Here is a 12673-nt window from a genome sequence, read left to right as displayed (position 1 = left end):
CTATACCAGGCGGTGTCAGACGAAGGCCCTAAAAATTGGCAAAGACTCCAGCCACCCTAGTCATAGACTGTCCTCTCTGTTACGGCACAGCAAGTGGTACCGGAGCGTCAAGTCTAGGTCCAAGAGGCTTCTAAACAGCTTCTACCCCCAAGCCATAAGACTCCTGAACAGCTAATCAAATGGCTACCCAGACTATTTGCATTGCCCCCCCCCCCCCCTTTTATGTTGCTGCTACTCTCTGTTATTAGCTATGCATAGTCACTTTAATAACTCTACCTACATGTACAAATTACCTCAATTACCTCGACACTGGTGCCCCCCCACATTGACTCTGTACCGGTACCCCCTGTATATAGCCCCGCTATTGTTATTTACTGCTGCTCTTTAATTATTTCCTATTCTTATCTCTTACTTTTTGGGGGGGTATTTTCTTAAAACTGCATTGTTGGTTAAGGGCTTTTAAGTAAGCATTTCATTGTAAGGTCTACACCTGTTGTATTTGGTGCATGTGACAAATTAAATTTGATTTGAAAGAGTTGCAAAACTGGTTCTTCTCCTTGGACTGGGTAAACTTGGCTGAGCCAAAGCCAATCTCAGTCAAATGCATGTGTGCTTGTGTGTACCGTCATGTATAGGTCAGACAGATACCGACATGAACATTAATGACTAAACAAAGCCACTGCAGTCAGAGAATTACAAAAGCAACAAGACACGTCATAGGCTATTGATTCTGAGCCAGGGAACCCAATTAATCAATCAATCAACAAATCAATCAATTCTTAAAGGGGTGTGCACAGATAAAAAAAAATTAAAAATCAACATTCTCTTTTATGGAAACCTAGCAAATTACTGAATGATTAACACTTTGTTTTAAACCAATCATGACATACGTGTTCTTTTTTTCTTTGTCCAATATGTAATGTAATTCCCAATAGAACTTGATTTCTCAGAACAGACCTTGCTTTTTTTCAAAATTTTGGCTCTATAATTTATAGCCTAAAATAGCCAGTTTTCTGGATTTATAATATACTCCTCTAATTGGTGAAAATGGTCTCTCACCCAGGTACAGTTCAACAGTAATGATACAGCACATCATTCTTTTTCAGATGCGTTTCCTGGTATATTTACATGCTGTCCAAATCCATATTTAAATAGAGGTGAGACAGATAGCTATGATGGATAGAGATGTAGAGATATAGGCTGTATATAATAGGTAGCATAAGCATACTAACTCCACACTCTAAGAAATCCTCTACAGTGTGACATTTTCTGCCTGTTAATGTAGAGGTATATTCAACTGGCAAAACAATGAATGGCTGCGAGTGGCGGTATGCTAACTCAAATCTAAACGCTACACTGTTGCTTTTATGTGCATTTTACATTTGCTGTACTTTTTCACCATATTTTCTGATGACAAAATCTGAAAATACTCTGGATACACTCATTAACATAAGAATAATCCTGGAAAATGTGGGGTAGGTGCAACCTAAGACAGAAAAATGACAAGGGTTTAAGTAAGAGGACTAACTGGTGTCTCCAAGTGGCCACACACCTCTCCAAAGTCTGCACAGTTCCTAAGAAATGGCAATGCACTTTTACGACTCAAAGTAGAGTATTCAACTATAAGGTGCTTTTTTTTTTGCTCTCCTAGCTGTGCAGTTGAGGAACAAGCACACTTATATTTGTTTTGTTTGGATCACAACCCTACATCCCCGGCATCACACAATTACTGCTGTTGTTTACACAATCCAAAAACGTTCTATTGACAACAATTTTGGTGTGCATTGAATTGAGTCATGCATGCATTCAGGTGCGTGTTCCGTGGCAAATTTTCTTCACATAGACAAACATAGGCTCATTCTGTTCAGAACAACCCAGGGTATAACGCCATGTCATCTTCTAACTGTACATCAAACATAGTGATCATAAACGTTGACACTGTATATGAACATGGTTTTATGATCTGGAAAAGTGAAGTTCACATTTGGACTCACAGGTGTTTGGCTTGCTTGTATGACATCAAAGCGGTATTTATTATAAATCCTCAACTTCTCATCTTTCAAAATTCATTGAGTACTACTAATTTATAGCATTTCCCTGACTCAGACAACAAACATTTTTGCAAAAGTTGGCCAAATAGCAGGAGGAATGAGGGCAACTTTTTGTCGGGTGTGGTGCTCAAATTCAGAACAGCTGTCAGTCAGAACGTTTTTAAAGCTGTGAAGCACAGAGCCAGAGCTCTGACATAATTTATAGCATGTTACTGTATAGCCACTGCGTTCCCAATTACGTGCTTATCAGTGCCCAAATCTGCCATTTTCAACCCGTATATGGGTACGAGTGTAAAGGGTTAATAAACAAACATCACAAAAAACAGACAAGCACACAAAATTCTTCTTAGCTTTCACTGATTCCAAAAGATACAAATCATTCTCCAAACAGAGAGATAAACAAATCCACTGGGTTGTGACAAACCACTATGTGACATTGACACACCTGACAGCCATAACAAACATCTGTTTGTGTCGGAGACGTCACAACAGGATACAAATGTTCATGGTTAACAATAACACAAAATTATCAGAAGCAAATTGAGAGTATTTTTTGAGTAGGCCATTTATTAATAACGTAGCCATAAATTCTCCTCCATAAAGAAGTGATAGTGAAATAGTGTATTTTGAATCTGTATATTAAGATATTGCATATTCTATCAATATAATTATTTTGAATGTATTTTTACTCATTTATATATTTAGGCTTAATTTAACCAGGCCAGTCCCATTAAGACAGCAATTTATTTTAATAGGGAGCCTGGCCCAAGAAGCATCACAATCATCCCAAGAAGCATCACAATCATCCATACAAATACAGTACAGTGGCATTCCATTAACCACAGAACCACGTGAAGACATCTCTATTATATTGTGTGAAATGTACTGCCTCTCCCCATCTGCGTCTTGGAAAATGCATTGTAGAGAGCAGTCTGTAATATTGTTACTTAGTCACACCAGCCACTCGTTAACTTATTGTTATAGAAAATAAAATATGTCCCTATATGTGGATGAATTTGACAAAGACTGTCTAAATTGCATTGCTTATGTTTGTCTAAACATAAACAATTCAACACTGAAAAAAAATAGTATGCTGCACATTCCTTATAATTTGGCTTTTTTTTATAGACGTGTGAGAGTAGAGTCAGTCATGCATTGATGAATGAATCAAGTAAAATTCCACTGTCTGATGTGACATCGCTCACATTACATGAACAATGAAATAGGCGAAACACATTTTAGCCAACAAAACATCCTGGAGAAATGTATTTAGATAGCGGCATGGTGAAACACACCTTGGTCCTGTAGCAGCTTGCTTTCTGCCGCAACGCCCCACCTCATGCCCTCTCTGCACTAACACACACCTGCAGCAGGTACAGGAATACACACACACACACACACAGCCCAGACTTGTGTATTCTGAGAGGGATTAAACGTTGTTTAGCTGTGGCATGAGAAAGTCAAAGCAGCGTTCACAGCAGCTTCCGTTCTTTCTTGTTCAGACTGATTTATTACCGTTAGTGAATAGCTCCTTATAGCTGAAGACGCCACTGACTTAAAACACCACTATAGACTGTTGAATGTACACCCACGGTTCACACCAAGGTAAAAATGCACAATACAACACCAGGTGTGGTTGATTTTATTCCCAGAAATTGTAAAGAATTTTGAGATATTTTACTCCTACTACCATTAAGCATTATTTAATAACACTACACCTGTGCTCAGAAAGCTGTATAAAATAAATTAGACTGTATTTTAGACTGTTATAATAAGTGACATTATTACATTTACATTTACATTTAAGTCATTTAGCAGACGCTCTTATCCAGAGCGACTTACAAATTGGTGCATTCACCTTATGACATCTTATGACACCTTATGACATCCATTCACCTTATGACATCCATTATGCTATATTTATAAGACTGGCACAAAATGTAACAGAAAGACAACACATAAATGAGATGACTGGAAAACAGCAAAATAAATAAATGTCACAGGCAAAGCCAAAATGTTCAACAGAATTACTGCAACTTAAGGCTAACAAAATAAAAAAGTTCAGTATGCCACAAACAAGATGTTACTGCCTTAGTTGGAACTTCATAGCATTGCAAGTTGAAAACCCTGTTACAGATTGTAACTTCAGTTCTCATTATGGATCAAACTTATTTTTCAGTATTTTTTCTTTATAATACTGTATATTAATGACTGAAGTGGAATAGGTTGGTAGAAAGGAGTCTTACCTTGAAATGTTTGAGAGAGGCTGATATGCAAGGCAGCAGGTAAGATGTGTGTTCTCTAGTCTCGGACTGAGTTTACTACTGACTGACTGTCTCTTAACTGTATCTACTGTCTCACTGCGTCTCTACTGATTGAGCTCTATGAGCAATGCTGAGTCTGAGACATCCTCTATGTTTCCCCCAATAAGGTACCACCGAGACAACAACAGGTGGAGACTCTGTTTGTGTGTGTGTATGTGGGTGTGTGAGATAGTGTGGGGGGGGGGTTAGTGGGAGGGAGGAGTCAGAGGTCCATCAAAAGTCAATGATCTGCTAACTCTCCTCCATAGCATGAAGTCTGCATCGACCAATCAGTGGAACAAAACACTAAACTGGGTTTCCTCATGACACAACACCAGCCTGTGTTATGTTCAGTGTTAGGACATCTCCTACTGAAGTGATGTGGTGCATTTCACAGTTATGTACAAAGATCAAGTAACTCATGAAATCAAAGTATATTATAAAATATTACCTCAAGATCTCTTTAAATCATATCATGCCTCAAGAAGGAAAGAGCCCATTCCATGTGAACTTTCTCTCTCACAAACACAGGGATGGAGTATAAAGCCATTTTCTTCCATTGCATGCCTCTCTAACCTGGTTTGCCCTGAACTAACACACTTAGTCAACTTTAGTCAATGATTACTGCTCTCTTTGTCAATATTCTATCATTTTTGTCCGGTCTTTCTCACACACAAAGAGAAAAAGGCCAGTCTGGCTCATTAATCTTATTATCCAACAGGAGACAACATGCAGTAACATTTCCCCACAGGCCTTTCACTCCCCTCATTATAGACAAGAACACAAGCGTATCAATCTACCCTGCGACACCCTTCCCACAACATCACTGACAGATATGCACGCTAAATAATTTAAAAGGTGGTCTAAGAGTAGCTTTAAAACATCCAGTTATCTTGCCAAGGACTATATAAATGTTCATTTTTGTATTTCGTTTTTGATTATAATTTATTTTTAAAAAGTTAAATCCGTTTTACCTCATTTCTACCAGCATGTCACATGTGCAACCAGAGGGCAAAAAAACTCTAGACCACCTTTACTCCACACACAGAGAAACATACAAAGCTCTCCCTCGCCCTCCATTTGACAAATCTGACCACAATTATATCTTCCTGATTCCTGCTTACAAGCAAAAACTAAAGCAGGAAGTATCAGTGTCTCGCTTAATACGGAAGTGTTCAGATGACGCGGATGCTACGCTACAGGACTGTTTTGCTAGCACAGACCAGAATAGGTTCTGGGATTCATCCAATGGCATTGAGGAATATACCACCTCAGTCACCGGCTTCATCAATAAGTGCATCAACGACATCGTCCCCACAGTGACCGTACGTACCTTAACCAGAAGCCATGGACTACAGGCAACATCCGTACCGAGCTAAAGGCTAGAGCTGCCACTTTCATGGAGCGGGACACTAATCTGGACACTAACAAGAAATCCAGCTATGCCCTCTAACGAACCATCTAACAAGCAAAGCGTCAATACAGGACTAAGATTGAATCCTACTACACCGGATCTGACGCTCGTCGGATGTGGCAGGGCTTGCAAACTATTGCGGACTACAAAGGGAAACCCAGCGGCAAGCTGCCCAGTGATGCGAGCCTACCAGACGAGCGAAATGCCTTTTATGCTCACTTCGAGGCAAGCAACACTGAAGCATGCATGAGAGCACCAGCTGTTCTGGATGACTGTGTGATCACCCTCTCTGTAGCCGATGTGAGCAAGACCTTTAAACAGATCTTGCACACAAGCCCACGGGGCCAGAAGGATTACCAGGACCGGTATTCAGAGCATGCACGAACCAACTGGCAAGTGTCTTCACTGACAATTTCAACCTCTCCCTGACCGAGTCGGTAATACCTACATGTTTCAAGCAGACTACCATAGTCCCTGTGCCTAAGAAAGCAAAGGTAACCTCCCTAAATAACTACCGCCCCATAGCACTCACGTTGGTAACCATGAAGTGCTTTGAAAGGCTGGACATGGCTCACATCAACACCATCATACCGGAAACCCTAGACCCACCCCATTTGCATACAGCCCCAACAGATCATGCAATCTCAATGGCACTCCACACTGCCCATTCACACCTGGACAATCCCAGGTGATAAAGGTAGGCAACAACACATCTGCCACGCTGATCCTCAACACTGACACAACAGTGGTAGGCCTGATCACCGGCAACAATGAGACAGCCTATTTAATTTTTTATTTCACCTTTATTTAACCAGGTAGGCCAGATGAGAACAAGTTCTCATTTACAACTGCAACCTGGCCAAGATAAAGCAAAGCAGTGCGACAAAAACAACACAGAGTTACACATGGAATAAAAAAACGTACAGTCAGTAACACAATAGAAAACTATGTACAGTGTGTGTAAATGTAGTAAGATTAGGGAGGCAATAAATAGGCCATAGTGGCAAAATAATTACAATTTAGCATTAACACTGGAGTGAATAGAAGATGTGCAAGTAGAGATACTGGGGTGCAAAAGAGCAAATAAAATGAATAGCAATATGGGGATGAGGTAGTTGGTTGTGCTATTTACAGATGGGATGTGTACAGGTACAGTGATCGGTAAGCTGCTCTGACAGCTGATGCGTAAAGTTAGTGAGGGAGATATAGGTCTCCAGCTTCAGTGATTTTTGCAATTCGTTCCAGTCATTGGCAGCAGGGAACTGGAAGGAAAGGCAGCCAAAGGAAGTGTTGGCTTTGGGGATGACCAATGAAATATAACTGCTGGAGCGCGTGCTATGGGTGGGTGTTGCTATGGAGACAAGTGAGCTGAGATAAGGTGGGGCTTTACCTAGCAAAGACTTATAGATGACCTGGAGCCAGTGGGTTTGGCGACGAATATGTAGCGAGGGCCAGCCAACGAGAGCATACAGGTCGCAGTGGTGGGTAGTATATGGGGCTTTGGTGACAAAACGGATGGCACTATGACAGCAAATTGGATGTTGTCTGAGTAGAGTGTTGGAGGCTATTTTGTAAATGACATCGCCGAAGTCAAGGACCGGTAGGATAGTCAGTTTTACGAGGGTATGTTTGGCAGCATGAGTGAAGGAGGCTTTGTTGCGAAATAGTAAGACGATTCTATATTTAATTTTGGATTGGAGATTCTTAATGTGAGTCTGGAAAGAGAATTTACAGTCTAACCAGACACCTAGGAATTTGTAGTTGTCCACATATTCTAAGTCAGAACCGCCCAGAGTAGTGATGCTAGGCGGGCGGGCGGGCGCGGGCAGCAATCGGTTGAAGAGCATGCATTTAGTTTTACTTGCATTTAAGAGCAGTTGGAGGCCACGGAAGGAGTGTTGTATGGCATTGAAGCTCGTCTGGAGGTTTGTTAGCACAGTGTCCAAAGAAGGGCCAGATGCATACAGAATGGTGTCGTCTGCGTAGAGGTGGATCAGAGAATCACCAGCAGCAAGAGCATATCATTGATATATACAGAGAAAAGAGTCGGCCCTAGAATTGAACCCTGTAGCACCCCCATAGAGACTGCCAGAGGTCCGGACAACAGGCCCTCCGATTTGACACACTGAACTCTATCTGAGAAGTAGTTGGTGAACCAGACGAGGCAGTGATTTGAGAAACTAAGGCTATTGAGTCTGCCGATAAGAATGCGGTGATTGACAGAGTCGAAAGCCTTGGCCAGGTCGATGAAGATGGCTGCATAGTACTGTCTTTTATCGATGGCGGTTATGATATCATTTAGGACCTTGAGCATGGCTGAGGTGCCCCCATGACCAGCTCGGAAACCAGATTGCATAGCGGAGAAGGTACGGTGGGATTCAAAATGGTCGGTGATCTGTTTGTTAACTTGGCTTTCAAAGACTTTAGAAAGGCAGGGCTGGATAGATATAGGTCTATAACAGTTTGGGTCTAGAGTGTCAAATAGTCTGGGTAGGCATTTGATTAGCTGTTCAGGAGTCTTATGGCTTGGGGTTAGAAGCTATTCAGGAGCCTCTTGGACCTAGACTTGTCGCTCCGGTACCGCTTGCCGTGCAGTAGCAGAGAGAACAGTCTATGACTAGGGTGACTGGAGTCAGGAAGCTTGGCCCCGGTGATGTACTGGGCCATACGCACTATCCTCTGACTTGGTACCCCTGTATATAGCCTCGTTATTTTTTTTTAAACTTTAGTTAATTTTGTAAATATTTTCTGAACTATTTCTTGAAATGTATTGTTGGTTAAGAGCTTGTAAGTAAGCATTTCATGGTGAGGTCTACACCTTTTGTATTCGGCACGTGACTAATAGATTCCTTGTTATGCTTCATGACTTGACGATCCAAGAACATTTGCATAATACATTCGAAGGATCAAAGCAACCAATCACTTTATTTCCTGTTTTATTTAATTGGTCTGAAACACACAGACACAAACAGGAGGAGCATACACACACAAAATCACACACACTTCTGTCTCCATTGTGGTGCGTCTCTGTGGACCCCTGGTTCAGTAGGACAGGGAGAACAATGCAGACTGCAACAGAAGAGGTCAGGGGAAGACAGAGGAAAACCTTTGTCTGCTCTGCTGCCCTTATGGAGCTGTCTGGTGTAGGCCCATAGGAAATGGGGCACACACACACACACAAGTACAAGAACACACACACAAACTGCACACAAAGGCAACAAACACACACACACACACAAACACACAAATAAAACCCATAAACACTGCCCTTGGGTTCTTGGTATGTGCAAATTGGAATGAAGTGGAGCAGAAACATATACACTTCCTGACCAGAGGTATGTGGACACCTGCTCGTCGAACATCTCATTCCAAAATCATGGGCATTAATATGGAGTTGGTCCCCCTTTGCTGTAATAACAGCCTCCACTCTTCTGGGAAGGCTTTCCACTAGATGTTGGAACATTGCTACAGGGACGTGCTTCCATTCATCCACAAGAGCATTAGTGAGGTTGGGCACTGATGTTGGGCGATTAGGCCTGGCTCACGGTTGGCGTTCCAATTCATCCTAAAGGTGTTCAATGTGATTTTTGTCAGGGCTCTGTGCAGGCCAGTCAAGTTCTTCCACACCAATTGCGACAAACCATTTCTGTATGGACATCGCTTTGTGCACGAGGGCATTGTCATGCTGAAACAGGAAAGGGCCTTCCCCAAACTGTTGCCACAAAGATGGAAGCACAGAATCGTCTAGAATGTCATTGTATGCTGTAGTGTTAAGATTTCCCTTCAATGGAACTAAGGGGCCTAGCCCGAACCATGAAAAACAGCCTCACACCATTATTCCTCCTCGACTAAACTTTACATTTGGCAATATGCATTGGGGCAGGTAGCGTTCTCCTGGATTCGCCAAACCCAGATTTGTCCGTCGGACTGCCAGATGGTAAAGCGTGATTCATCACTCCACAGAACGCGTTTCCACTGCTCCAGAGTCCAATGGCGGCAAGTTTTCCGCCACTCCAGCCGACGCTTGGCATTGAGCATGGTCATCTTAGGCTTTCGTGCAGCTGCTTGGCCATGGAAACCAATTTCATGAAGTTCCCAACGAACAGTTATTGTGCTGACGTTGCTTCCAGAGGCAGTTTGGAACTCGGTAGTGAGTGTTGCAACCGAAAACAGATTATTTTTATCCGCTATTCACGTCAGCAGTCCAGTTCTATGAGCTTGTGTGGCCTACCGCTTCGTGGCTGAGCCGTTGTTGCTCCAAGACGTTTCCACTTCTCAATAACAGCACTAACAGTTGACCGGGGTAGCTCTAGCAGAGCAGAAATGTGACGAACTGACTTGTTGGAAAGGTGTTATCCTATGACGGTGCCACGTTGAAAGTCACTGAGCTCCTCAGTAAGGCCATTCTACTGCCAATGTTTGTCTATGGAGATTGCATGGCTGTGTGCTGGATTTGATATACCTGTCAGAAACGGGTTTGGCTGAAATAGCCGAATCCACTAATTTGAAGGAGTGTCCACATACAGTATATACACTATATATAGACATTTATGTCACGCAACAGACCAACACTCTGACCCTAGAGTCAGCGGGATACATGTTAACAACAGGTTATTAATACATAGTAACTGTATTCAGCAGCTATTGAGTCTTCAACAAAACTTTAATTAACAAGGAAGTGTAAATACTATTTCAATAGAACTTGATAGATGAGTAGATTTGACTTGGAGAGAGAAAGTGCATCCAGGTCACCTCTCGTCCTCTGTGAACCCATTCACCTGGAGGCACATTGCTCAGAGAGAAGAGGGGAGGGTGAGAGGTTAGAGGTCAGGGGTCAGTCCTCTCCTTGTAAGAGCAGCACACACAGCTTACCAGTTACTGTGGTTAATCCCCACACCCAAACAGTGTGTGTGTGTGTGACTGCACGCACACACACACTATGTCAGTGTATTCTCTTCTCTACCAGACCCTCTCTGAAAGACAACTGGAACTCAACACAGCCAATGGGGCTAGCCATTGGGCAAGCGCAAATAAGACCCTGCATGACACACACACACACTCTCTCCCTTTGACACCTCTGATAACTTCTAGAAGATTTCACTGTCCGCAGTCTACTCGATAAAACTGACAGACACACAAAGAGAGAAAAGAGAGTGAATGAGACAAAACAGAGTGGGAATGAGGACCGCAAAGAAAGATAATAAGAAAGCAAGAGAAAAGTGAATGAGGAATAGAGAAAGGAGATGGACAGAGAGAAAGGTCAAGGACTCCCCACAGACGGGCAGCTTTGTGTGCAGCCAGTCACTGTAAAGCCAAACACACACACACACACACACACACAGTAGGTTGGCAATGAAAGCTTTAAATCATCTGAAATTGTTGAACGTCAGACTTCTCAATCCCATCATACACACAGTACCCAGACCTTGCTTGCTCATTGCAATTTAAAACACATACACTACCCAGACCCACTACTCACCCTCACAGAGTGACTTGCTTATACCTTGCACATTCATTGTCCATGAAGACATATCTGCAGTCTAGTGCTGTCAATCAACCTATTCCAGCCATCAAGACTGACCACCACTAAGGATGCCACCTTCAGCTCAATGTACATGTTCTGTCATTTCCCCCAGGGCTTTGTTCATAGTGATCTAGAAAAACAGATTGCACATAGATTCTACCAAGGGAAGACTTCAATGAATTATTAAGAATGTTCTCTTTCCTTACCTACTACAACTAATCATCTAACACCACCAAAAGAAAGATATTTCCCGAATCTACTCATCCAAACACGTAACACCCCTCAGGAAAGTACTTTAAAGGATAACTAGGCCACGACTCACGATAAAACATAGATATAATATATTATGTGTTTTAACATTCGCAGCTATTCTCGGGAAATTAGTTGATAGTTTAATTCTCATCTGCAAACAGAACTGACATCGTCACTAGTTATTGCGTGCGCTGTCGCCTTGCAGATACGATGCTGTGACTGTTCTACCTATTTAAAAAAATATATTTAAAAGACTGTCACCTAATGGCACACGCAGACTACAACTCAAGACGAAACGGACCTGTCTGTGTAACTTGATACATATGTCATTTCATTAGCAGGGCTACTCATGTTCGAACATTTATGAAATAGAGCGCAAATATTCCCTTGTATTCGAAACACTCGCGATCCAGGATGCGCGCATGATGTTTGGGTGGAAACGCATAGGGAAAAGATCCAAAAGTACCCGAAGTGTATGTAATTGTATGGACAGTGAGTGTATATGTCCTGTCGTTAACAAGTAGCCTAGTACAGTGTGTGGACTCATCACACTAATCATGGGTAAAGTGCCCCGCTCTGTTCTTTTCACTCACCACTCCTGAAGCTCGCGGGCTTTCCAAACGTCTGTTTCTGTTTTTCCCGAGCGCTCACCGCTGATTGCTCAACGAATGCAAAGCACGAGAAGATGCGTTGTGTCTGCTTCTCTTCCGTCTACAGGAAAGACGAGGACAGGGTTACAGAAGGACCTATCGTTGCTATCAACTTCACGGTAGTTCTGCCCAACACTCACACAACCTCACCCCGCTTTCTCCCCATGACTTTCTGGTGTTTTGTTTCCAACATTCACTCTCCCTTCCACTCACCTCCCCCTTAAAGGGAAAGGACTTCTTTATCTGTCGCCACAATGGGTTTGGAAGAGAAGGGATAATGAGAAAGGGCCCGGGTATCAAATCAATGTGATCTTTAGACTGGAAAGAAATGCCTTTTATGCACTCGATTCTCAATTGAAACAATAACCAAACTATCAATAAGGTATCCCTTCCCCTACCCTCCAATATAGCACAAACAGACACACACACACATCAAGGGTAGACCATACATTCGTGTTCAAAAGTACCTAACACTGCTC

The 12673-nt window shown here is 42.4% G+C and overlaps 1 protein-coding gene across 3 annotated transcripts in view; it reads right to left on the bottom strand.

Moving 5' to 3' along the window:
- Window positions 1–12382, bottom strand: part of sox13 (SRY-box transcription factor 13) — a 72117-nt gene extending 59735 nt beyond the window's left edge. Inside the window, exon 1 of one of the 3 annotated variants that reach the window (XM_071335501.1) lies at window positions 12138–12382. The gene's annotated coding sequence lies outside the window, so the exon portion shown is untranslated. Of the gene's footprint in view, window positions 1–4297; window positions 4448–12137 lie in introns of those variants that run through there. The other 2 variants (XM_071335499.1, XM_071335500.1) reach the window with 2 other exon arrangements.
- Between the last annotated feature and the right edge of the window lie 291 nt (window positions 12383–12673).

Source organism: Salvelinus alpinus, chromosome 12 (assembly GCF_045679555.1).
Source record: "Salvelinus alpinus chromosome 12, SLU_Salpinus.1, whole genome shotgun sequence".
NCBI classification, from domain to species: Eukaryota; Metazoa; Chordata; class Actinopteri; order Salmoniformes; family Salmonidae; genus Salvelinus; species Salvelinus alpinus.
The sequence above is the reverse complement of the archived record's forward strand: the minus strand, read 5'-3'. Positions and strand labels throughout refer to the sequence as shown.